Consider the following 21,002-nt stretch of genomic DNA (forward strand, 5'->3'; position numbering starts at 1 on the left):
GCACGCACTAAGTTCACTTTTCAGAAACCTAAACACTTCAAATGGTTCATATGCCAAATAAGTCAGAAACCCAGAGGTGCTGGTACCTTCAAGAACATCAACCAGTTTCATCCCCCTATCTCATACTGTTGATACCCCTTTCCAACATGAAAAAAGTTAGAATGGGCATAATCCAAATATACCAAAAGATTGGAAGAAAGATCAAGTACAGGAGGAGGAATTATAACAGAGAAGTTAGGATTTAACAAATGAGTATGACTACTGAATCATTATACTCATATTTCCTTTTAATTTCTAGTATAAGGGAGCAGCTAAAAGGAAGAGCCTGAAACTGTGGAACTGTAACCCATACCAAACTTTGAAATTTGTTCTACAACTCTTGTTAAAACATACTTTGAAATGTATTGACTTTTTTGTGTATATGTTATATTTCCCAGTAAAAATGTGGTTAAAAAAACTCACAATAAGATACCATTTTCACACCCATTAAAATGGTTGCTATTGGGCAGGGTGACAGTGGCTCAGTGGCAGAAATCTCATCTGCCATGCTGGAGACCCGGGTTCAAGTTCCCGTGCCTGCCTATGCAAAATAAAATAAAATAAAATAAAATGACTGCTATTAAAAAGAAAACAACAGGTGTTGGAGAGGATGCTGAGAAATGGGAATAGTCATTCATTTTGGATGACAATGTGGAAGGAGTTTGGTGGTTCCTCAAAAAGCTAAGTAAAAAACTACCGTATGACCCAGCAACCCCAATATTAAGTATATACCCAAAATAATTCAGAGCAGAGACTTGAACAAATATTTTCACACCAACTTCCTAGTGGCATTATTCACAACTGCCAAAAGATAGAAGCTACTCAAGTGTCTATCAATTGATGAATGGATAAACAAAATATAGTATATACATAAAGTGAAATATAACGCAGTCATAAAAAGGAATTAAGTTCTGATATACCCTACAACATGGATGAACCTTGAAGACATCCTGTTGATGAAATAGGCCAGATACAAAAAGACAAATACTATGATTTTGCATATATGAAATACCCACAATAAGAAAATTTCATAGATGGATAGCAGGTTACATGTTATCATGGGCCTGGGAGAAGGAAAAAGGGGTGCACCTTCTGTTTGGGATGATGAAAAATTTGGAGTAATGGAGAGTGGCAATGGTAGCACAACATTTTGAACAAAATTAATCCCACTGAATTGTAGGCCTGAAAGTGCTTAAAATGGGAAATTAGGTTGTATATATGTTACTACAATAATTTATTTTTTAAAAAATCTGTTATATGTACCAACTACAGAAGAAATAAGACCACCTCAAAACCTATGACCCAAAGACTTACTTCCAGAGGGCCTCTTTTGTTGCTCAGATATGGCCTCTCTCTCTCTCTCTAAGCCCAACTCTGCAAGGAAAATCATTACCCTCCCCCTACGTAGGACATGACATCCAGGGGTGAAAGTCTCCCTGGCAACATGGGATATGACTCCCAAGGATGAGCCTGGCCCTCGCACCATGGGATTAACAATGCGTGTCTGACCAAAAAGGGGAAAAGAACTGTAACAAGGTATCAATGGCTCAAAGAGTTCAAGCAGAGTCAAGAGGCTACTCTTAAACAAGCTTCAGCTAGGTATTGCTCTTCTTTTTTTTTCTAACTTTTGTGTTGTATAGTATAACATACATACAAAGCAAAGAAATAAAAAAGCAATAGTTTTCAAAGCACTCTTCTACAAGTAGTTACAGGACAGATGCCAGAAGTTTGTCATGGCTACATATAATCCTCTCAAATTTTTCCTTCTAGCTGCTCCAGAATATAGGAGGTTAGAAGGCATAAATATTTTTTGATCACCACAATCGACATTTTTTCTCTTTTTTGTGGGAATAAAAAAAACCCAAACCAAAAACATATATACAAAAAAGCAATAAATTTCAAAGCCCAGCACCACAGTCAGTTGTAGAACATATTTCAGAGTCTGACATGGGTTACAATTTCACAATTTTAGGTTTTTACCTAGACATTGCTCTTTAACATGGTTTGCCAAACCTCAATCAAAACCATTCCTGCCAACCCTAAAGAACACCTAGGGCTTTACCTAAGATTCTGCAAGGCTCCATGCACTATGATTACTTTCAAGAAACCTACAAGCTCCAGATGGGTTTCTCAGCCCAGTAAGTCCTGAAATCCAGAGGGGCCAGCCTCTCCCGAACATCAACTAGTTCCATTCCCCATCCCATATTATCAATAGCCCTTTCCAACATGAAAAAGTTAGAATGTGCATAGACAAAATACCCCTACAAGATTGGGAGAAAGATCAAAGGAGAAGGTGGAGTTATAACAGAGAAGTTAGGATTTAACAAATGAGTATAACTACTGAATCATTATATTGATATTTCTTTTAATCTCCAGTGTCTTGGAACACCCAGAAGGAAATATCTAAAATTGTGGAACCATAACCCATACCAAACTATGAATTCTGTTCTATAACTAATTGTTGGAGTGTGCTTTGAAATACACTGCTTTTTTGTATATATTATTTTTCACAATTAAAAAAAAAAGTCCAATAAAGGTAACAAAATGCATGCTGAAAACAAAAAACAAAAAAACCCATGACCTAATCTACCTTAAGATACCAGAAAAAGAAGAGCAAGCTAAACCCAAAGTAAGCACAACAAAATCAAAAGCTGGTTATTTAAAAAGAACAAAATTGAAAAACTAGCTAGATAAATCAAGAGAAAATGTGGCAAAATTTAAATTAGTAGAAAAGGAATGAAAAGAAGGAATATCACTCCTGACCTTAAAGAAATGAAAGGATTACAAGGGTACTATAAACAACCAAATGATGATAAACTAGATGAAATGGACGAATTCCTAGAAAAATTTAAACTACTAGAAATTACTCAAATAAAAACATGAATATAACAAGATATTGAATTCATCATTTTAAAATTTCCAACAAAGTGCAGATGGCCTCACTTTTACTACACATTTAAGGAATTAATACCATTCCTTCACAAACACTGACTGGTGAGGATGTGGAAAAATAAGTACTCTCACACACTATGCAAAATTAACTACCATATGACCTAGCAATTCCATTCCTAGGTATATACCTGGAAGAGCTGAAAATAGGCATTGAAACAAGTATCTGTAACATGAATGCTCTTTTTTTTTTTTTTTAATTAAAAAAATTAACTAACACAACAATAGAAATCAATCCATTCTACATATGCAATCAGTAATTCTTAATATCATCACATAGGTGTATGGTCATCATTTCTCAGTACATATGCATCGATTTAGAGAAAGAAATAGCACTACAACAGAAAAAGAAATAAAGTGATAACACAGAGAGAAAACACAAATAAAAATAAAAAGTACACAAATATATAAGAGAAAAAAAAAACAAAACAAACAAAAAAAAAACTATAGATCAGAACATGAATGCTCTTATCAGCAGAAATCACAACAGCCACAACGTGGAAACCCAAAGGTTCACCAACTGATGAACAGATAACCAAAATGATAAATACTACAACATAGATGAACTTCAAAAACATCATGCTAGGTGAAAGAAGCTAGACACAAATGGTCACATATTGCCTAATTCTATTTATATAAAATATTCAGAAGAGATAAATCCACTGATGTAGATAGGTGATTAGTGGTTGCCAGGGGATAGTGGGAGGGAGAATTGTGAGTAACCACTTTATGGGTACCTGGTTTCCTTTAAGGGTGATGAAAATGTCTTCAAACTACATAGAAATAATATTTGTGCAACATAAGTAAATGTCACTGAATTATATACTTTATAATAGTTAAGGGCTCATTTTATGTTACGTAATTTTTACCTCCATTTTAAAAAGCAGCCCCCCAAAACCAATTGCATTTGTATATACTACAAATGAAAGAAAACAATTTTATTTATAATAGCATAAAAAAGAATAAAACATTTAGGAATAAATCTAAAAAGATAGTACACTGTGAGGCATGCAAGTTGGTCAATGAACCTTAAGGACTGCAGGTTGAATGAAATGTCAGAAACAGAGAAATATCAAAATATCATGCCTCACTCATACAGACTAACTCTAATATTAAAAACTCGGTGAACTGTAGTAAACAGCATGGGTTATCAGGTTGAGGCCTACTGTAAAGAGTCCTAGTTTGTAAGCTCTTACAGCAGTCACATATGTTCTGGAGTTTTTTTAACTGTTATTTCTAAATTCTGAGAAACCGAGCAGTTTGTATATAACCTGGTCATTCCCAGAAATTTCAGGTGTGTGACGACTGAGACTCCAAAGTCAGCTGTACCCCATAAAGAACTATTTAAAAAGTTGAAAAAAGGGATCAGACTTCAAGCAGAGATATGAATGAAGCTGATCTGAATAGGACACTAAGGTAGATTAGAATACAGGGTAAAGGATGACATTGTCCATATTTTAAAACTTCAACTTCTGTGTGAGACCGAAGAGAGAGATGTTTATTTGGTGTAAAATTTGTATTTTGGGTAGCGTATTATCTAATTTAACTTGTATGGTCAGATTTATTGAACACCATAAGTACATGGAATCTTGAATACGGCATGAGACGTTGGTTTGTCCAGGTTCGTGTGATACCATGATATATCCCAGAGTAATTTGGGCAGAGAATAAAGAAGTATTTGCAAAGTTCCCTCGGGGTACTGGGGAGAAAGGAGGCAATATTCAACTTCCCCATCTGGAGAATTCCTGATATTCTGGCAAGCTGTGACAACAACCAAATCAATAGACTGAGTCTTTGATCTTGGGGTTTGGCCTTATGAAATTTATTCCTCCAAACGATAGGCTAAGCCTACTTATAATATGCCTAAGACTCACCCCCAGAGAACCTCTTTTGTTGTTAAGATGTGGGCTTTTTCTGTAAGCCAACTTGGCACGTGAACTCACTGCCCTCCCCCTGTGGGATATGACTCCCAGGGGTGAAAATCTCCCTTGGCAATGTGTGACAGAACTCCCAGGATTTGCTAGGACACAGCATCTTGGGGTCAAGAAAGCCTTCCTAAACAAAAGGGGGAAGAGAGAAATGAGACAAAATAAAACTTCAGTGGCTGAGAGATTTCAAACAGAGTCAAGAAGTTATCCTGGAGGTTATTCTTACGCATTATGTGGATATCCCTTTTTAGTTTGGTGTATTGGAGTGGCTGGAGGGCAGTACCTGAAACTATTGTGCTGTATTCCAGTAGCCTTGATTCCTGAAGATGATTGTAGAACGATATAGCTTTTACACTATGGCCATGTGATTGTGAAAACCTTGTGTCCAATGCTTTTATCCAGGGTGTGGCAGATGAGTAAAAAATTAAGGATAAAAAATAAATAATGGGAGGGATAAAGGGTAAAAAATTGGGTAGACTGAAACACTACTAGCGGTCAATGATAGGGAGCGGTAAGAGGTATGGGATGTATGAGTTTTTTCTTATTTCTTTTTCTGGAGTGAGGCAAATATTATAAAATGATCATGGTGATGAATACACAACTATGTGATGATACTGTGAGCCACTGATTGTACAGATGTATGGACTATATGTAAAGATTTTTCAATAAAAATATTTTATTAAAAAAAGGGTAGTGCACGACTTGTATACTAAAAACTACAAAGCACCATTTAAAGTCATTAAAGGAGACCTAAATAAATGGAAAGATAGTCCATGTTGAAAGGTTGGAAGACATTTTTTTGAAAACAGCATTCAAAAGATCTACAGATTTAATGCACCCTTACCAAAACCCCAGCTGGATTTTTGGCAGAAAGTGACACACTGATCTAAAATTCATATGAAAATGTAAGGGACCCAGAATAACCAAAACAATCTTGAAAAAGAACAAAGTTGGACTCTTACTTCCTGATTTCAAAGCTTACTACACAAAGCTATAATATTCAAGACTGTGTGGTACTAACATAAGGTTACATACATATAGAGCGATGAAAACAACTGAGAGTGCAGAAATAAACTCACATTTTTGGTCAGTTCATTGTCATAAACAAACCTACAATGAATATCCTCACACCTACTTGCAGACTTTCCTATTATTTCTTTAGATTAAGTCTTTAAAGCAGTAAATTGCTTCACTTCATATAACAGATTTCATACATTTCTTGCTAGGGTGATTACAAGTATTTTAGCTTTTCCTTTTATCCTGAATGGAATTTTGTTTTTCCACTATATATTTCAACTGGGATAGAAGCTGGTATATAGGTATTATATAAGAAATAGTTATTTTGGCATCGTGATCATATTGAAACATCTTATTGAACTCTTTTATTAATTCCTTAGTTGATTTTCTTAGGTTTTCCAGATGTAAAATCCTATCATCTGTAAATAATAAAATTCCCAAATTCTCCGTAAAAAAACAAAATGAGGGCGGGCCGCGGTGGCTCAGCGGGCAAGAGTGCTTGCCTGCCGTGCCGGAGGACCCCGGTTCAATTCCCGGCCCCAGCCCATGTAAAAAACAAACAAACTAACAAAATATAATAAAACAAGAAAATGTTTAAAAATGTTTCCCTTTCTTCCTCACTTCCTTCCTTCTCTGTCTTTCCTTCCTTTCCTCCCTCTCTCAAAAAAAAAAAAAAAAAAAAAAAAAAAAATGAAATGAAGGCAAGATCTTGCCCTTGAAATATAGTTTATCACTATTTATTTTGTTTTCCTGAAGCTTATATATAAAATACAAGAAATTTAGGCACACAAAAAGACATGCAACAAAAACAATGGGCACCTAAACAAATACATATAAAACATCAATGAAAATTTAGCAAGTTTGAAAAACATCAATATTCGATCAGTACAAAATACATCTTATAATCTATTTCAAAGCAAAGATATGAGCAAAAGGGGGAAAGCAAGAAAACAGTATAGAGTAAGCAGAAACAGAAAGAACCAAAAAGAAAGGGAGAGAAGCAATGGAGCAGGGGTAACAGACAAATAACAGTTAACATTTGTGTATTTACAAGGTGCCACTTATCATTTAAAACATTCTGATCCTCTAGTTTATTTAATCCTCCTAACAACCTAAGACATTATTCCCATTTTACAGATGGAAAGAAACAGAGGTACAGAGAGATTACCCTGGATGATGTAGCTAATAAGGGACAAATCTGGCAAATCTATAGATTTCAAACCCTGGACACACTAGTACCAAAGCCTCTGCTGTTCATCACCTTGCTATAGTACTTCACTATTTTTGTCTATTTCACTGCTATAGAAGGGGAGACCACAAAAAGGGGGAAGAAACAATAACTTCATCAATTCTACTTGATATTAGTCAACCATTCTTTGTTAAAGGCCTCATAAAATTATCCACCAGAAACAGTGTAGTATACAAAGACAAGTTTTTTGTAATCAGACATACATGAATTTAAATTTCTACTCTGGCACTTACTGTGTGATCACAGGAAAAGTTTCCAAACCTCTTTGGGACTCAGTTTCCTGACCTGTAAAATGAGGATACAAGGCTGTTACTGTGATGATTATATTAGCTTTAAGTGCCAGAAGGTGTTCAGGACATATTAGTTTCCTTTCCTTTCACATAACGTTCCACTGGATGGGAAATACTCTAAAAACAGCAATTTTTAATTTAGTACCAATGATGGAACATGAGGGTTTGTTTTGGAATCAAGAAAACTTGTATCAATATGAAATCTGTTCCAATATAATACATATTTTTGTAATAGGATTTAGACCACACTGGCAAATGTCAGTAAACATACTTGCAAGTCAAGTTAGCTGATAAGCAATCTTCCCCAGCACATTAATGTTTTGCATTCCCAGGTAACAGCAGTTGAACACAAGATACACTGGTGGGGAGGATTTACAGGTCTGGACTGGATACCCAATTCACTTGACATTCTTCTTGACTCAGTCTGGCCACATGTTCTGTCTTGGAAGTACTTATGCAGTTCTCCCTGATATTTATGTATTTAGCCTTGTCTCTCCAACTCAGTAACCTCAATTCTTCCTTATACCTCCCCTCTTTCATAAAGTTACCTTTGATTTTGATTTTTAAGTCCAAGTTTACTATAGTTTGTCAGGAATTCAGCATCTTTACAATTGTGCTGTTTATTAGAAAGTTTATTGGTTTTGTTTGCCCTCTGATTTACAAAGTTACATACCTTTTTTTTTTTTTTTTTTTACATGGGCAGGCACGGGAATTGAACCCCGGTCCTCGGGCATGGCAGGCAAGCATTCTTACCTGCTGAGCCACCATGGCCCGCCCTACATAGCCTTATTATTATTTTTTTAAATTAAAAAAAATTAACAAGCAAAACATTTAGAAATCATTCCATTCTACATATCCTACATAACTTTTTAATGACTAGTTTGCTTGAAGTCCTACTTTCCCCATAAGCCCTATTACTTTTTGGTGCATAATTCTGCAGAACATAAAATGCATATATTGCAGTGTAACAGATATGCCTATTACAGTAAACTTTAATCTCCAAGTAATTTTTTTTCTTTCAAGGTGGTCAATATCTTTCTACTCTTCAGAGTTGTTGGAAAGCTTTAATAGGACAATGTATGTGAAATGCAAGCACACAAAGAGCAAACTATTAAAGAAAAAAGCAACCTATAACAAGTTGTTACAACAAGCACATATTTCTCCCTTCAAATGCTCATTAGATTATTATCTGTTCTTGATATTCCTTACTTTTGAACCTTCAGAAGCTCCATATGAATATGATCTCCAAGCAGCCTAGGGGAAAACTTTTCTCCCAGCTATAAGTTACCAGGATTCTCTGCCTTAATGTACACATGACAGTTGCTTAGGGTGATCCTCTAAATGAACAGCCTCAACAGTTTTAGTTGTTTTTATTATTCTACTCCATTAAACACAGAGTTTACTAATTATCTGCTGAACAAAAGAACAAACAAATGAGCCACCCTAAAATGTAGAAATATAATATCTGTTTCATTTAATAAATAGGAAAATAACCTAGCAAATATGGCACTGGAACTCTAGGTAGAGTCATCTAACTCCCAGTGCCAGTTTTCTATCAATAATACTAGGCTAGCACAAGTTTCCTAATTCTGGTTCTAGCTTAACAGAATTTTTAAAGACCAACTCAAATTACTTTCTATTTTAATGCTGTTTAAATACATGGAAATGAAATCAGGACTAAACTCCTTATGCTTACTGCTCTCATCCAACTGCAAAACAAATTCACAACCTAAACACAAACAAAACTATTAATATTAACATAATGCAACAGATGGCAGCATATTACTAACTGCTAAGGCATGGGCTCTTTTGAGTTTTGTATGGCTCTTCTACCACCAGCCATCATATGCCACGTGGGAGACTCGACTCTCCTACTTCTGCTTGAATTACTACACCACTGTGTACATGCTGTGCTATGATGGCATTGGCCCTTAGCACCAAGACATTATTTATGTGTTAAATCAGCCTGTTCTCATTACTGCCCAAATCAAGTGCTATAACTGAGCGCCAATGCATTAAAAACACAAAGCCAATGTAAATACTGAAATGGTATCCCAGGTCTTGATTATGAGGCAATCATCTAGATACTCCAATATACATGTATGTATGAATGTGTAAGAGTATCATACAAATTCAAGTTGGAGAAACACCTGTTTTAATTTAAGCATAAAGGGGTACCAAAGAGATACTTAGAAGGATTAAACTTTGAAGGAAATTGGGGAGGGGCACTCAAAGACTATTAAAAGTAGGAAATTACCTGCACAAAATGTAAGATAGTCTACTTCTAATCTCTCCTTGAATATTTTTAGTTACAACACTGAGAAGCCCAGTGCTGTGAACAGAAAGGTCTTTCTTTTATTGAGATAAATTATCTTATTTTCTTTGTCACTGTGACCTGCTGGCTACAGCCTGGCCAATTAGAACAAAAAGTTGATGTTCACCATCTTCTACATTATAATCCTTCAAATACTGAGATTTTTGGTGTATGTACCCACAGTTCCTGGATCTCTTTTCAAAGGAAAATATACTTTCATGTAAATATTCTTGTATATATTAAATCCTTACAAAGGGTATGAAGTCCCAATAAATTCCATTTTCTAAAGAAATTAGCCTATTAATAAGCAATTTAGCAACTGACAAAAAAAATTGGACACAAATCACAGAAGGTAAAGTTATGTCAACAGTTTTCACCAATCTTTATCAAAACTACCACTTTTAGACGTTTTAACCCAACCATAAAGTCCTACTTCTTTAGTCAATATTTTAGGGAAGGAGATTATTAATAATTAACATTTTGAATATGCACCTGATGGAGCCCACTTTTTCCTCAATCTTCTATACAGCTGGTTAAGTTACAAATGTAGAAGGGTGAAGAATTTGAAAAAGGAAATCAAAATAACTGACACTCCTTTTAGTCAATGAGATTATTCTGACTATATATAACTATATTATTCATTACATGTAACAGTCTTTTAGCAACCTTATTGAGACATAATTCACATACCAAACAAAATCACCTGTTTAAAGTATACAATTCAATGGTTTTTAGTATAGCCACAAAATTGTACAAACATCACCACAATCAATTTAATATTTTCAACAACCCACAAAGAAACCCTGTATTAGCTAGGGTTCTCTAGAGAAACACAATCAGCAAGAAATATCTGGAGATATAAAATTATAAAAGTGTCTCACATAACCATGGTAACGTAGAGTCCAATATTCGTAAGGCAGGCTGTGAAGCTGACGACTCCGATGGAGAGTCTGGTTGAACTCCACAGGAGAGGCTCGCCGGCTGAAGCAGAAAGAAGGACTCTCTCTTCTGAATCCTCCATAAAAGCCTTCCATTGATTAGATTAAACAACACTCATTGCAGAAGACACTCCCCATGGCTGATTACAAATGGAGTCAGCTATGGATGCAGCCGATGTGCTCATGATTTAATTCTATGAAATATCCTCATAGCAACAGACAGGCCAGCACTTGCCCACACGACAAACTGGTACCACCACCTGGCAAAGTTGACACAGGAGCCTAACCATGACAGTCCACCCCTTGTCAACCTGGCAGCTATGTACATCACCTTAAACCACACTTAATTTCTGAATAGAAAACAATAAAAGACACATTTTTTCCTCACCTTGCAATACTTAACTCTCCTGCATACAACCGGAAAAACAATCAATCTCCCCAGAATAGGGTGCAAGTTCTTGGATAATATTCATTCTTCAACTTCGTATCTTACAACTTAAATACTATAACACTACAGTCCTCGTTTCCATAGCTGATAATGTGGTCGTAATTCATATTGATCACTACCTTCTTCCACTAGCCATTCCATGTTCCCTTTTCCCTTTCCCTGGTGGGGTGACCCATACCTTCATTCCTGAAATTTCAGAGCCATTGGTAGTTCTGCCTAGATTGGGCTGTTGCAGTTTTCCACTGATTTTAATCAGAGAGCATGGGAGTACTAAAAGATGCCCTAGGGGATCTCCTATATTCCAGGAAAACTCTTCTTTACCTCCATTGTGTAGCTGCAGTCCTATTTCCCCGACAGTCAGGGTCAATCACCCCAGCCAGTAATGTAATCCCCTTCTTAGTTTGTTGATCCAGGGGCATGAGTAGCTCAAAGTGACCAAGTGGCAGTCTTAGATTCCAGTTCAATGGAATCATTGCTTCCCCTGGTGGAAACATTCCCCCTTTTGGAACTAAAACCTGTAGACCAGCAGAGATCAAGGTCACAGGGACAGGAAGCAAAAATTTTCCTAGTGGATCACTAGGGGTAATAGTGAATGGTGCCACTCCCACTTCCACCCCTTGGCTCCTGAACCCATGGATCCTGAGTATAGGCAAAATAGCACCATACAGTGGACATGATTCGGAGCATACACAGCTTCCTGGAGAACATTATCACAGCCTTTCAAGGTAATGCCACCTAGTTGGCACCGTAATTGAGTCTTCTAAAGGCCATTCCACCGTTCTATCAACCCAGCTACATCTGGATGATGAGGAACACGGTAAGACCAGATAATTCCGTGAGCATGTGCCCATTCCCGCACTTCATTTGTCATGAAGTGTGTTCCTTGATCAGAAGCAATGCTGTGTGGAACACCATGACTATGGATAAGGCATAAATCCACAGATGATAGTTTTGGCAGAAGCACTGCGTGCACGAAAAGCAAACCCATATCCAGAGTTATGTGCCTATTCCAGTTAGAACAAATCGCTGCCCCTTCCATGAAGGGAGTGGTCCAAAGTAATCAACCTGCCACCATGTAGCCGACTGGTCACCTCAAGGAATTGTGCCACACTGGGGACTGAGTGTGGGTCTCTGTTGCTGGCAGACTGGGCACTCAGCAGTGGCTGCAGTCAGGTCAGCGTTGGTGAGTGGAAGTCCATGCTGCTCAGTCCATGTGTAAACCTCCATTCCTACCACCATGACCACTTTGTTCATGAGCCATTGGGCAATGACAGGAGTTGCTGGGGAAAGAGGCTGACTAGTATCCACAGAATGGGTCATCTTATCCACTGGATTATTAAAATCTTCCTCTGCTGAAGTCATCCTCGGGTGTGCATTCACATGGAACACAAATATCTTCATATTTTTAAGAGCCCACTCAGAAAAGTCTACCCACACACCTCTTCCCCAGACCCTGGCCATCCAGCCAAACCATTAGCATCAGCCCATGAGTCAGTATACAAACGCATCTCTGGCCAGTTCTCCTACCAAGCAAAATGAACAACTAGCTGCACTGCTCAAAGTTCTGCCCATTGGGAGGATTTCCCCTCACCACTGTCCTTCAGGGACATCCCAGAAAGGGGTCGGAATGCTGCAGCTGTCCACTTTCGGGTGATACCTGCGTATCATGCAGAAGAATCTGTAAACCAAGCCAGAGTTTTCTCTTCCTCAGGCAATTCACTGTAAGGAACTCCCAAAGAGGCCATAGCTCTGATCTGGGAAAGAGAAGGTAATGTGGCAGAAGGGGGGGCCAAAGAACATTTGGGCTACTACCTCATGTAACTTACTTGTACCTTCAGGACCTGCTCTGGCCCTATTTTCTATATACTATTTCCATTTTATGATGGCGTGCTGCAGCGTACCCCCCACTTTATGGCTTGGTGTCAGACGATAACCAGCTCATGACAGGCAACTCAGATCTCATGGTAACTTGGCAGCCGATCATGAAGCACTCAGTCTCTACTAAGGCCCAGTAGCAGGCCAAAAGCTGTTTCTCAGAAGGAGAGTAGTTACCTGCAACAGATGGTAAGGCTTTGCTCCAAACTCCTTGTAGAGATGGAGGGTCTGCATTGTGATTCTCCTATAGGGGCCTGCCAAAGGCTCCAGACAGCATCTCTAGCATCTTTATTTGCCACTGACACTTCCAGCACCATTGGATCTGTTGGATCATATGGTCCAAGTGGCAGAGCAGCTTGTACAGCAGCCTGCACCTGTTGCAGAGCCTCCTCTTGTTCAAGTTCCCACTCAAAATTAGCAGCTTTTCTGGTCACACGATAAATGGGCCGGAGTAGCACACCCAAAGGAAGAATATGTTGTCGCCAAAATCCAAAGAGACCAACTAGGCATTGTGCCTCTTTTTTGGCTGTAGGAGGAGCCAGATGCAGCAACTTCTCCTTCATGTTACAAAGGAGATCTCAACAGGGTCCACACCACTGGACACCTAGAAATTTCACTGAGGTGGAAGGTCCCTGTATTTTTGTTGGATTTATCTCCCATCCACTGACACACTAATGCCTCACCAATAAGTCTAGAGTAGTTGCTACTTCTTGCTCACTAGGTTCAATCAACATGATATCATCAATATAATGGACCAGTATGATGTCTTATGGGAGGGAGAGAAACGATCAAGGTCTCTGCGGACAAGATTATGATATAGGGCTGGAGAGTTTATATACCCCGGAGGTAGGACAGTGAAAGTATATTGCTGACGTTGCCAGCTGAAAGAAAACTGTTTCTGGTAGTCCCTACCAACAGCTATTAAGAAAAACATATTTGCTAGATCATTAGCTGTACACCAGGTACCACGGGATATACTGATTTGCTCAAGCAATGATACCACATTAGGAACAGCAGCTGCAATTGGAGTTATCACCTGGTTGAGCTTACGATAATCTACTGTCATCCTCCAAGACCCATCTGTTTTCTGCACAGGCCAAATAGGAGAGTCGAATGGGGATGTGGTGGGAATCACCACCCCTGCATCCTTCAAGTCCTTAAGAGTGGCAGTAAACTCTGCAATCCATCCAGGAATCCGGTACTGCTTCTGATTTACTATTTTGCTCAGTAGGGGCAGTTCTAGTGGCTTCCACTTGGCCTTTCCTACCACAATAGCTCTCACTCCATGAGTTACAGAGCCAATGTGGAGATTCTGCCAGTTGTTCAATATGTCTATTCCAATTATGCATTCTGGAACTGAAGAAATAACTACAGAATGGGACCTGGAGCCCACTGGACCCACTGGACCCACTGTGAGACGGACCTGAGCGAAATCTTCATCAATCACCTGACTGCCCCTACTCTGACTGGTGGACCAGAGTGACATTTTGGGTCCCCTGGAATTAACATCACTTCTGAACCAGTGTCTAATAATCTCCAAAATATATGATTATTTCCTTTTCCCCAATGTACAGTTACCCTGGTAAAAGGTCATTGGTCTCCTTGGGGAAGGCTTGGAGGAAGATTAACAATATAAATTTGTGGTAGTGTAACAGGATTCTCCCCCTCATTTAAGGGGCTCTGGATCTGTAAACTGTCTCAAGACTGGAAATTGATTAAGGGACCATGACACTCTGTTTTTGTAATTCAAGTTAGACTTCTCTTCACTTGACCTAGAACTCTTTGTTTATACAGTTCAAACAAGAATTTAGTAGACTGCCCATCTATTGTACTTCTGGGTACCCCATGATTTACTAGCCAATGCCACAAATCTCTGCGAGTCAGTATATTTTCACTCCTGCTTTGAGTCTGCTGTCTATTGTGATAGCCACATCCACCTTGTCTTTGGCGATTAAGTGCTGCCACCTGGCTTCTGCCAACTTGGGATCTGGTCATTCCCATTGTGTTAAAGGATTCCAGCTCAGTGACAGCAGTTCCCACAGTATATCTGGCCTACAAAGAAGTGCAACTACAGTGCTCTTCAGGAATGATGGCGCTAGTCTCACACATTTATTTCTCACTGTTCTAGTAAAAGATGTATCCTCCAGACATTCCTGGGGTGTAAGAGCAGGCTCTGCATGATAAATTCAATCTAACATTCCAATCTCTCTAAGCGTCTGGATCCCCTCATCTACATTATACCAGGGCACAGTTCTGGCATTTCAATCTCAGGTAATTTCGGCCACCTTTCGATTCATGTTTCAGCCAACCATCCAAACAAACTGTTAATGCCTTTTCTAACCCCTCGAGCTATAACATTGAACGCAGAATCTCTGCTTAGTGGGCCCTTATCAATAAATTCAGCCTGATCCAGCTTTATAACCCTCCCACCATTATCCCACACCCTTAAAATACATTGCCACACATTCCCCTGATTTCTGTCTATATAAATTGGAAAACTCACACAATTCTTTTCGAGTATAACATATCTCCTCATGGGTGATACTTTGTACCTCACCTTTTGGGGCCTGTTGGGACTTTAGTCTAGTTACAGAGGTTTGGAAGAAATGAGGAGTGGTAGGGGTGGGTCGTGAAAGGAATTATAAGTATCTTCCAAGCCATTTGCTTCAGGGCATTCATTTGCAGTTTCATCTGGTGAAACAAGATTAATCACTCTAGAGCTAATCCCTTCAGGTGGAGATTGGGTGGCCAACTCCTCAAGGAAGGCTGGAGATAGGGCAGCTATGTCCTCAGGGCAGACCTTTACAGGGTTATCTAGAGAAGACTCAGCATGACCTAGGGTTTCAACCTCACCACCGACATCATTATCAATCCATATGTTGCCATCCCATTTTTCAGGGTCCCATTCCTTTCTGATCAATGCCCTCACTTTAATGACAGACACCACGCAAGATTGAGATTTCCATTTACATTGTAAAGTTGCTACCCTAACAATAAGATCCTGAGTCTGATTTTAGGAAACATCAAGTCTACAGTTACAGGAAATAAGATTTTCCTTCAGGATACTCAAAGCAACGTTTACATCTGTCAGACAGCACGTAAGCTTTTCATTTGAAGCCTTAAGTCCATCCCTTTCACTCATTAATGTATACAGTATATCTAACAACAACCTGCCAACATTTCTATATTTCCTATTTCCTCAAATACTCTGTAAGGGTATCAAAAACATTATTCCCGGGCGGGCCGCGGTGGCTCAGCGGGCAAAGTGCTTGCCTGCTATGCCGGAGGACCTCGGTTCGATTCCCGGCCCCAGCCCATGTAACAAAAACGGAGAAACAGAATACAATAAAAAACAAGAAAATGTAAAAAAAAAAAAAAAAAAAAAAAAAAAAAAAAAAAAAAAAACATTATTCCCTAGAGCCTAGTTTAGAACAAGCAGAGCATCAGAAAAATCAAATGGTGATATTTTGACCATCTCTTTTGCCAACTCACTCCATGGATTGGAAATATCATTCTGATTATAAGAATCAGAGTCCTTAGTGCCTCTGAGTCCAGCCAGAGTAGAAAACCAATCGTAAAAACTCATTTTAAAGCTTGTGTTTCTTAAGAACCACCCTACTCTTGGTACCAAGCTGTATTAGCTAGGGTTCTCTAGAGAAACACAATCAGCAGGAAATAGCTGTATACATAAAATTATAAAAGTTTTTCGTGTAATCACGGGAACATAGAGTCCAATATCCGTAGGGCAGACTGTGAAGCTGACTCTGATGGAGGTCTGGATGAACTTGTCAGGAGAGGCTCGCTGGCCGAAGCAGAAAGAAGGACCCTCTCTTCTGAATCCTCCTTAAAAGTCTTCCACTGATTAGATTAAATGGCACTCATTGCAGAAAACACTCTCCTTGGCTGATTACAAATGGAATCAGCTGTGGATACAGCCGACGTGATCATAATTTCATTCTATGAAACGTCTTCATTGCAACAGACAAGCCAGCACTTGCCCAATTAGACAAAAGTGTACCACCACCTGGCCAAGTTGACACATGAACCTAACCATGACAAACCCCATCCTATGAAAAGTCATTCCCCATTTCCTCTCTCTCCCTCCCCCCATAGCCCCAGGCAACCACTAATCTACTTTGTCTCAATGAATTTGCTCATCCTGGATATTTCATAAAAATGGAATCACACAATATGTGATCTTTTGTGACTATCTTTTTTTTACTTAGCATAATATTTTCAAGTTCATTCATGTTATAGCATTTATCAATGCTTCATTTCTTTTTTTTTAAATTTTTTATTAATAAAAAAAATAACAAGAAAGAAATACAAGCATCCTGAATACATGCTCCTTCGTTCTACATATATCATCAGTAGCTTCAATTCTTTTTAATGTCAAATAATATTCCACATACTGTATGGACATACCACATTTTATCCATTCTTCAGTTAATGGACATGTGAGCTGTTTTAAGAGTTTTACACACATGGATTCCATTAAGAGAGATCTTAATAAGAGACAAAGTATCCTCTAAAATCTGTACATCTTTGAACAATCCTAAAGGTTCAAAATAACATTGTATAGTATACCATGAAGGCTGGTACTTAAACCAAACATCAAAAGTGGAATCTATACAAGTTAATAAACATAATTTTAAAGAACACAAATTTAAAGCAAAAAGAAAAGACAGAATGTTAAAATTTTTTAAATGTAACTTACAAAATACTAAAGATAAAAATAAAGCATTTAAGATCAATTATGGCGCTTCGTCCTCATTATATTATGGAGACATTTGTTAAAACAAAGATGGCTGTGTGATTTTTTTTGACAGAGCGCACAGGAAATTAAAAGCAACAGAGCCAAAGGCAAGGGATCCTAATCTTTAAAATGGGAAAACTAAATGGTAAGCTCCCTTCTACATGTATTTTATGAAAGAGGAAATACTGGCATGCAGTTCGCAAATTCAAGGCACGGACGACAGAAATGATACGGAAAAAGATGCTAACAAGCTAAAACACAAAGAGAAAAGATGGAAAGAGCTTATAGGCAATACTGAGCTCATTCACTCAAGTATTATAGAGTTTAGTGGTTAAAAGTAAAGACTGGAATGGTGCTAAACTGCCTTAGTTTAAATTCCTACTATGCCACTTAACTAGGTGCTCAAGTTCAGAAAAGTTCGTGTCTGGGTCGCATTATATATAAAAAAGGAATAGTCCTACTTTTTAGGACTGTTAAGAATAAAACGAATTTATGTACATGATGCAACTTGCAGAGTTCCTCACATGTACATACTAGGTGTCAGCTATTGTTATCTGTAAGGTTTACAAAGTAAAATAAAAGACTATCTCTATATTGTGAATTACTAATTATATATATGAAATGGAATGATCATATGTTAAGAATGATTTTATTCGTTTGTTAATTTTTTAAAATTAACAAATAAATAAAAAGAATATCTCTAGGAACTTAATTAAAAGTCTGTAATTTACAGTAGAAAAGGGCAATGTGAGTACCAAGGAATGACATCTAAATTACACTGGTATATAACGAAATATTTAAAATGAAATACTGTCCAAAATTTCATTTGAAATGGAAGGGATGGATAAAAAAACAGGCATGAGTTGAAGATGGTTGACGGGTATAGGGTGGCTTGTCATACTAGTCCCTCAACATCTTTAAATGTTTGATTTTTCCATAATAAAAAGCTTGGAAAGGGGGGGAAATGAATTAGATAAGGGTAGAGAAAATCTATAAAAGCTTTTCACAAGAGGTAACATCTGAGCTGCATCTTGAAGGATAAGGATCAGGCAGCCAAGTAAGTGAGAGGGGGAAGGGAGGCATAAAGAATAGTATGGAATAGCCTAAAGCAATCAATGAAACAGAAGTTCACAACAGCTGTATCAAAACACCAGCGCTAATCGCCTCAAGTATCACTGAGGTGCATGTATATCCTGGTTTCTCTTATTTCTGGCCTTAAGTGTTAAGTTTTAACAAAGAAAATATGACCTATATAAAAAGTAATGTAACCTGATGATTATATTACACAATTACATATTAAAACAAGCCAGATATTCTTAAAGGTATTCATGGGTAATTCTATCCTTGCCCATTACTTGAAACATTTACACAGGTGAAATCCGGTTAAGTAATTAAAGACAATGGTGAAAAAACAAATCTATGAAAGATATAACTTATTTGTCCTGTTGACACTATAGAAGATGGATACTGCAAGATAGAGAATTCAACCTTCTTTACAGGAATATAACATCTGAGAACCCTAACCTGCATCCCCTAAGCACACACAACCTTTTTGCACCTACTGATGTGCAAAATGAGAATACTGGCCTTACCCAAGAAAAATGCTGCTCTGGGTGTCAAAGAAAATTTTATATAAACATACTTTTGAAGGTGCTTAAAAAAAATTTTTAAGTTAATATTGAGCAAGAAACCCCATAAAATCCTTTGATACACTATGCCATGATTTTTATTTAAATTTTCGATCTTTTAAGAAACACTATACCAGGCCCTGAAAAGACAGAAACAATGCTAAGTTTCTGCCCTTATGGAATGTACAAGCCTAGGTTTCTCAAGTGAACAAATAAGTTCTTTAAAAAGCATTCAAAGTGTGAAATTCATCTAATAAATACCACCAATCCTTCTCAAACTCTTCCAAAAAACAGTAGAGAACACTTCCTAACTCTTGAGGCCAGCATTTCCCTGTACCAAAGACAAATAACAATAGAATTGCAAATATTCCTTATAAACATAGAATGGGAAATCCTCAACAAAGTATCAGCAAACCAAATCCAACAGATTATTAAAAGGACTATGCATCATTACCAAATGGACTTCTCCCAGGAATGTAAAGGTAGTTCAAAACAAGCAAGACAAAAAAGAAATAAAAGGCATCCAAGTAGGAAAAGAAGAAGTAAAACTATCTCTAGTCCCAAATGATATGCTGCTTCCTATAGAAATCCCAAAGATTTCACAAAAAAGTTACTGGAGCTGGGCGGACCACAGTGGCTCAGTGGCAGAGTTTTCGCCTGCAATGCTGGAGACTCAGGTTTGATTCCTGGTGCCGGCCGGTGCTAAAAAATTAAAATAAAAAAAAAACTGGAGCTAATGAACAAATTCAGCAAAGTAGAAGGGTACAAGATCAACATGCAGAAATTAGTAACGTTTCTATATACCAGCAATTAAGAACCCAAAAAAGAAATTAAGAAAACAATTCCATTTACAATACCATCTAGAAGAACAAAATTATAACCAGGAATAAATTTAATCTTATATACCGCAAACTTCAAAATATTGCTAAAAGAAAGTGGCGACAATCTAAATAAAAGACATCCCGTGTACATGAATTACAAGACTTAGTATCATTAAGATTCAATACAACCCAAAGTGATCTACAAATCAGTGCAATTCCTATTAAAATTCCAATGGCATTTTTTGCAAAAACGAAAAAGCCAATCCTCAAATTCATGTGGAATTACAAGGGGCCCCGAATAGCCAAAACAATCTTGAAAAAGAAGAACAAAGTTGGAGGGCTCAACAACTTCCAGTTTAAAAACTTACCATACACACAGCTAGAGCAATGAAAACAATGTGGTAGTGGCCTAAGGATAGACAAATTATTAAGACCAATGTAATACAACTGGGAGTTTAGAAGTAAGCCCATACATCCACGGCCAACTGATTTTTGACAACTGTGCTAAGTCCACTCAATTGGAGAAGAATAGCCTCTTCAACAAATGGTGCTGAGACAACTGGATATGCACATGCATAAAAGAATGAAGCTGCACACCTCCACACCATGTACAAAAATTAAAACTAGAACAATGACCTAATATAAAGGCTAAAATCATAAAACCCTTAAAACATAGGACTGTTAATCAAGACCTTGGATTTGGCAAAGCATTCTTAGATAATAACTCCAAAAGCATGAGCAACAAAAGAA

General features: G+C 37.7%; 1 protein-coding gene across 5 annotated transcripts in view; it reads right to left on the bottom strand.

Moving 5' to 3' along the window:
* Nucleotides 1–21,002, bottom strand: part of USP9X (ubiquitin specific peptidase 9 X-linked) — a 180,188-nt gene that overhangs the window by 138,132 nt on the left and 21,054 nt on the right. For 4 of the 5 annotated variants that reach the window (XM_077145755.1, XM_077145759.1, XM_077145757.1 and 1 more), the window contains one exon: nucleotides 7,416–7,467. The exons of the other annotated variant lie outside the window; for it this stretch is intronic. The gene's annotated coding sequence lies outside the window, so the exon portion shown is untranslated. The remainder of the gene's footprint in view (nucleotides 1–7,415; nucleotides 7,468–21,002) is intronic. 5 annotated transcript variants of the gene reach the window in all.

Source organism: Tamandua tetradactyla, chromosome X (genome assembly GCF_023851605.1).
Source record: "Tamandua tetradactyla isolate mTamTet1 chromosome X, mTamTet1.pri, whole genome shotgun sequence".
Lineage (NCBI taxonomy): Eukaryota > Metazoa > Chordata > Mammalia > Pilosa > Myrmecophagidae > Tamandua > Tamandua tetradactyla.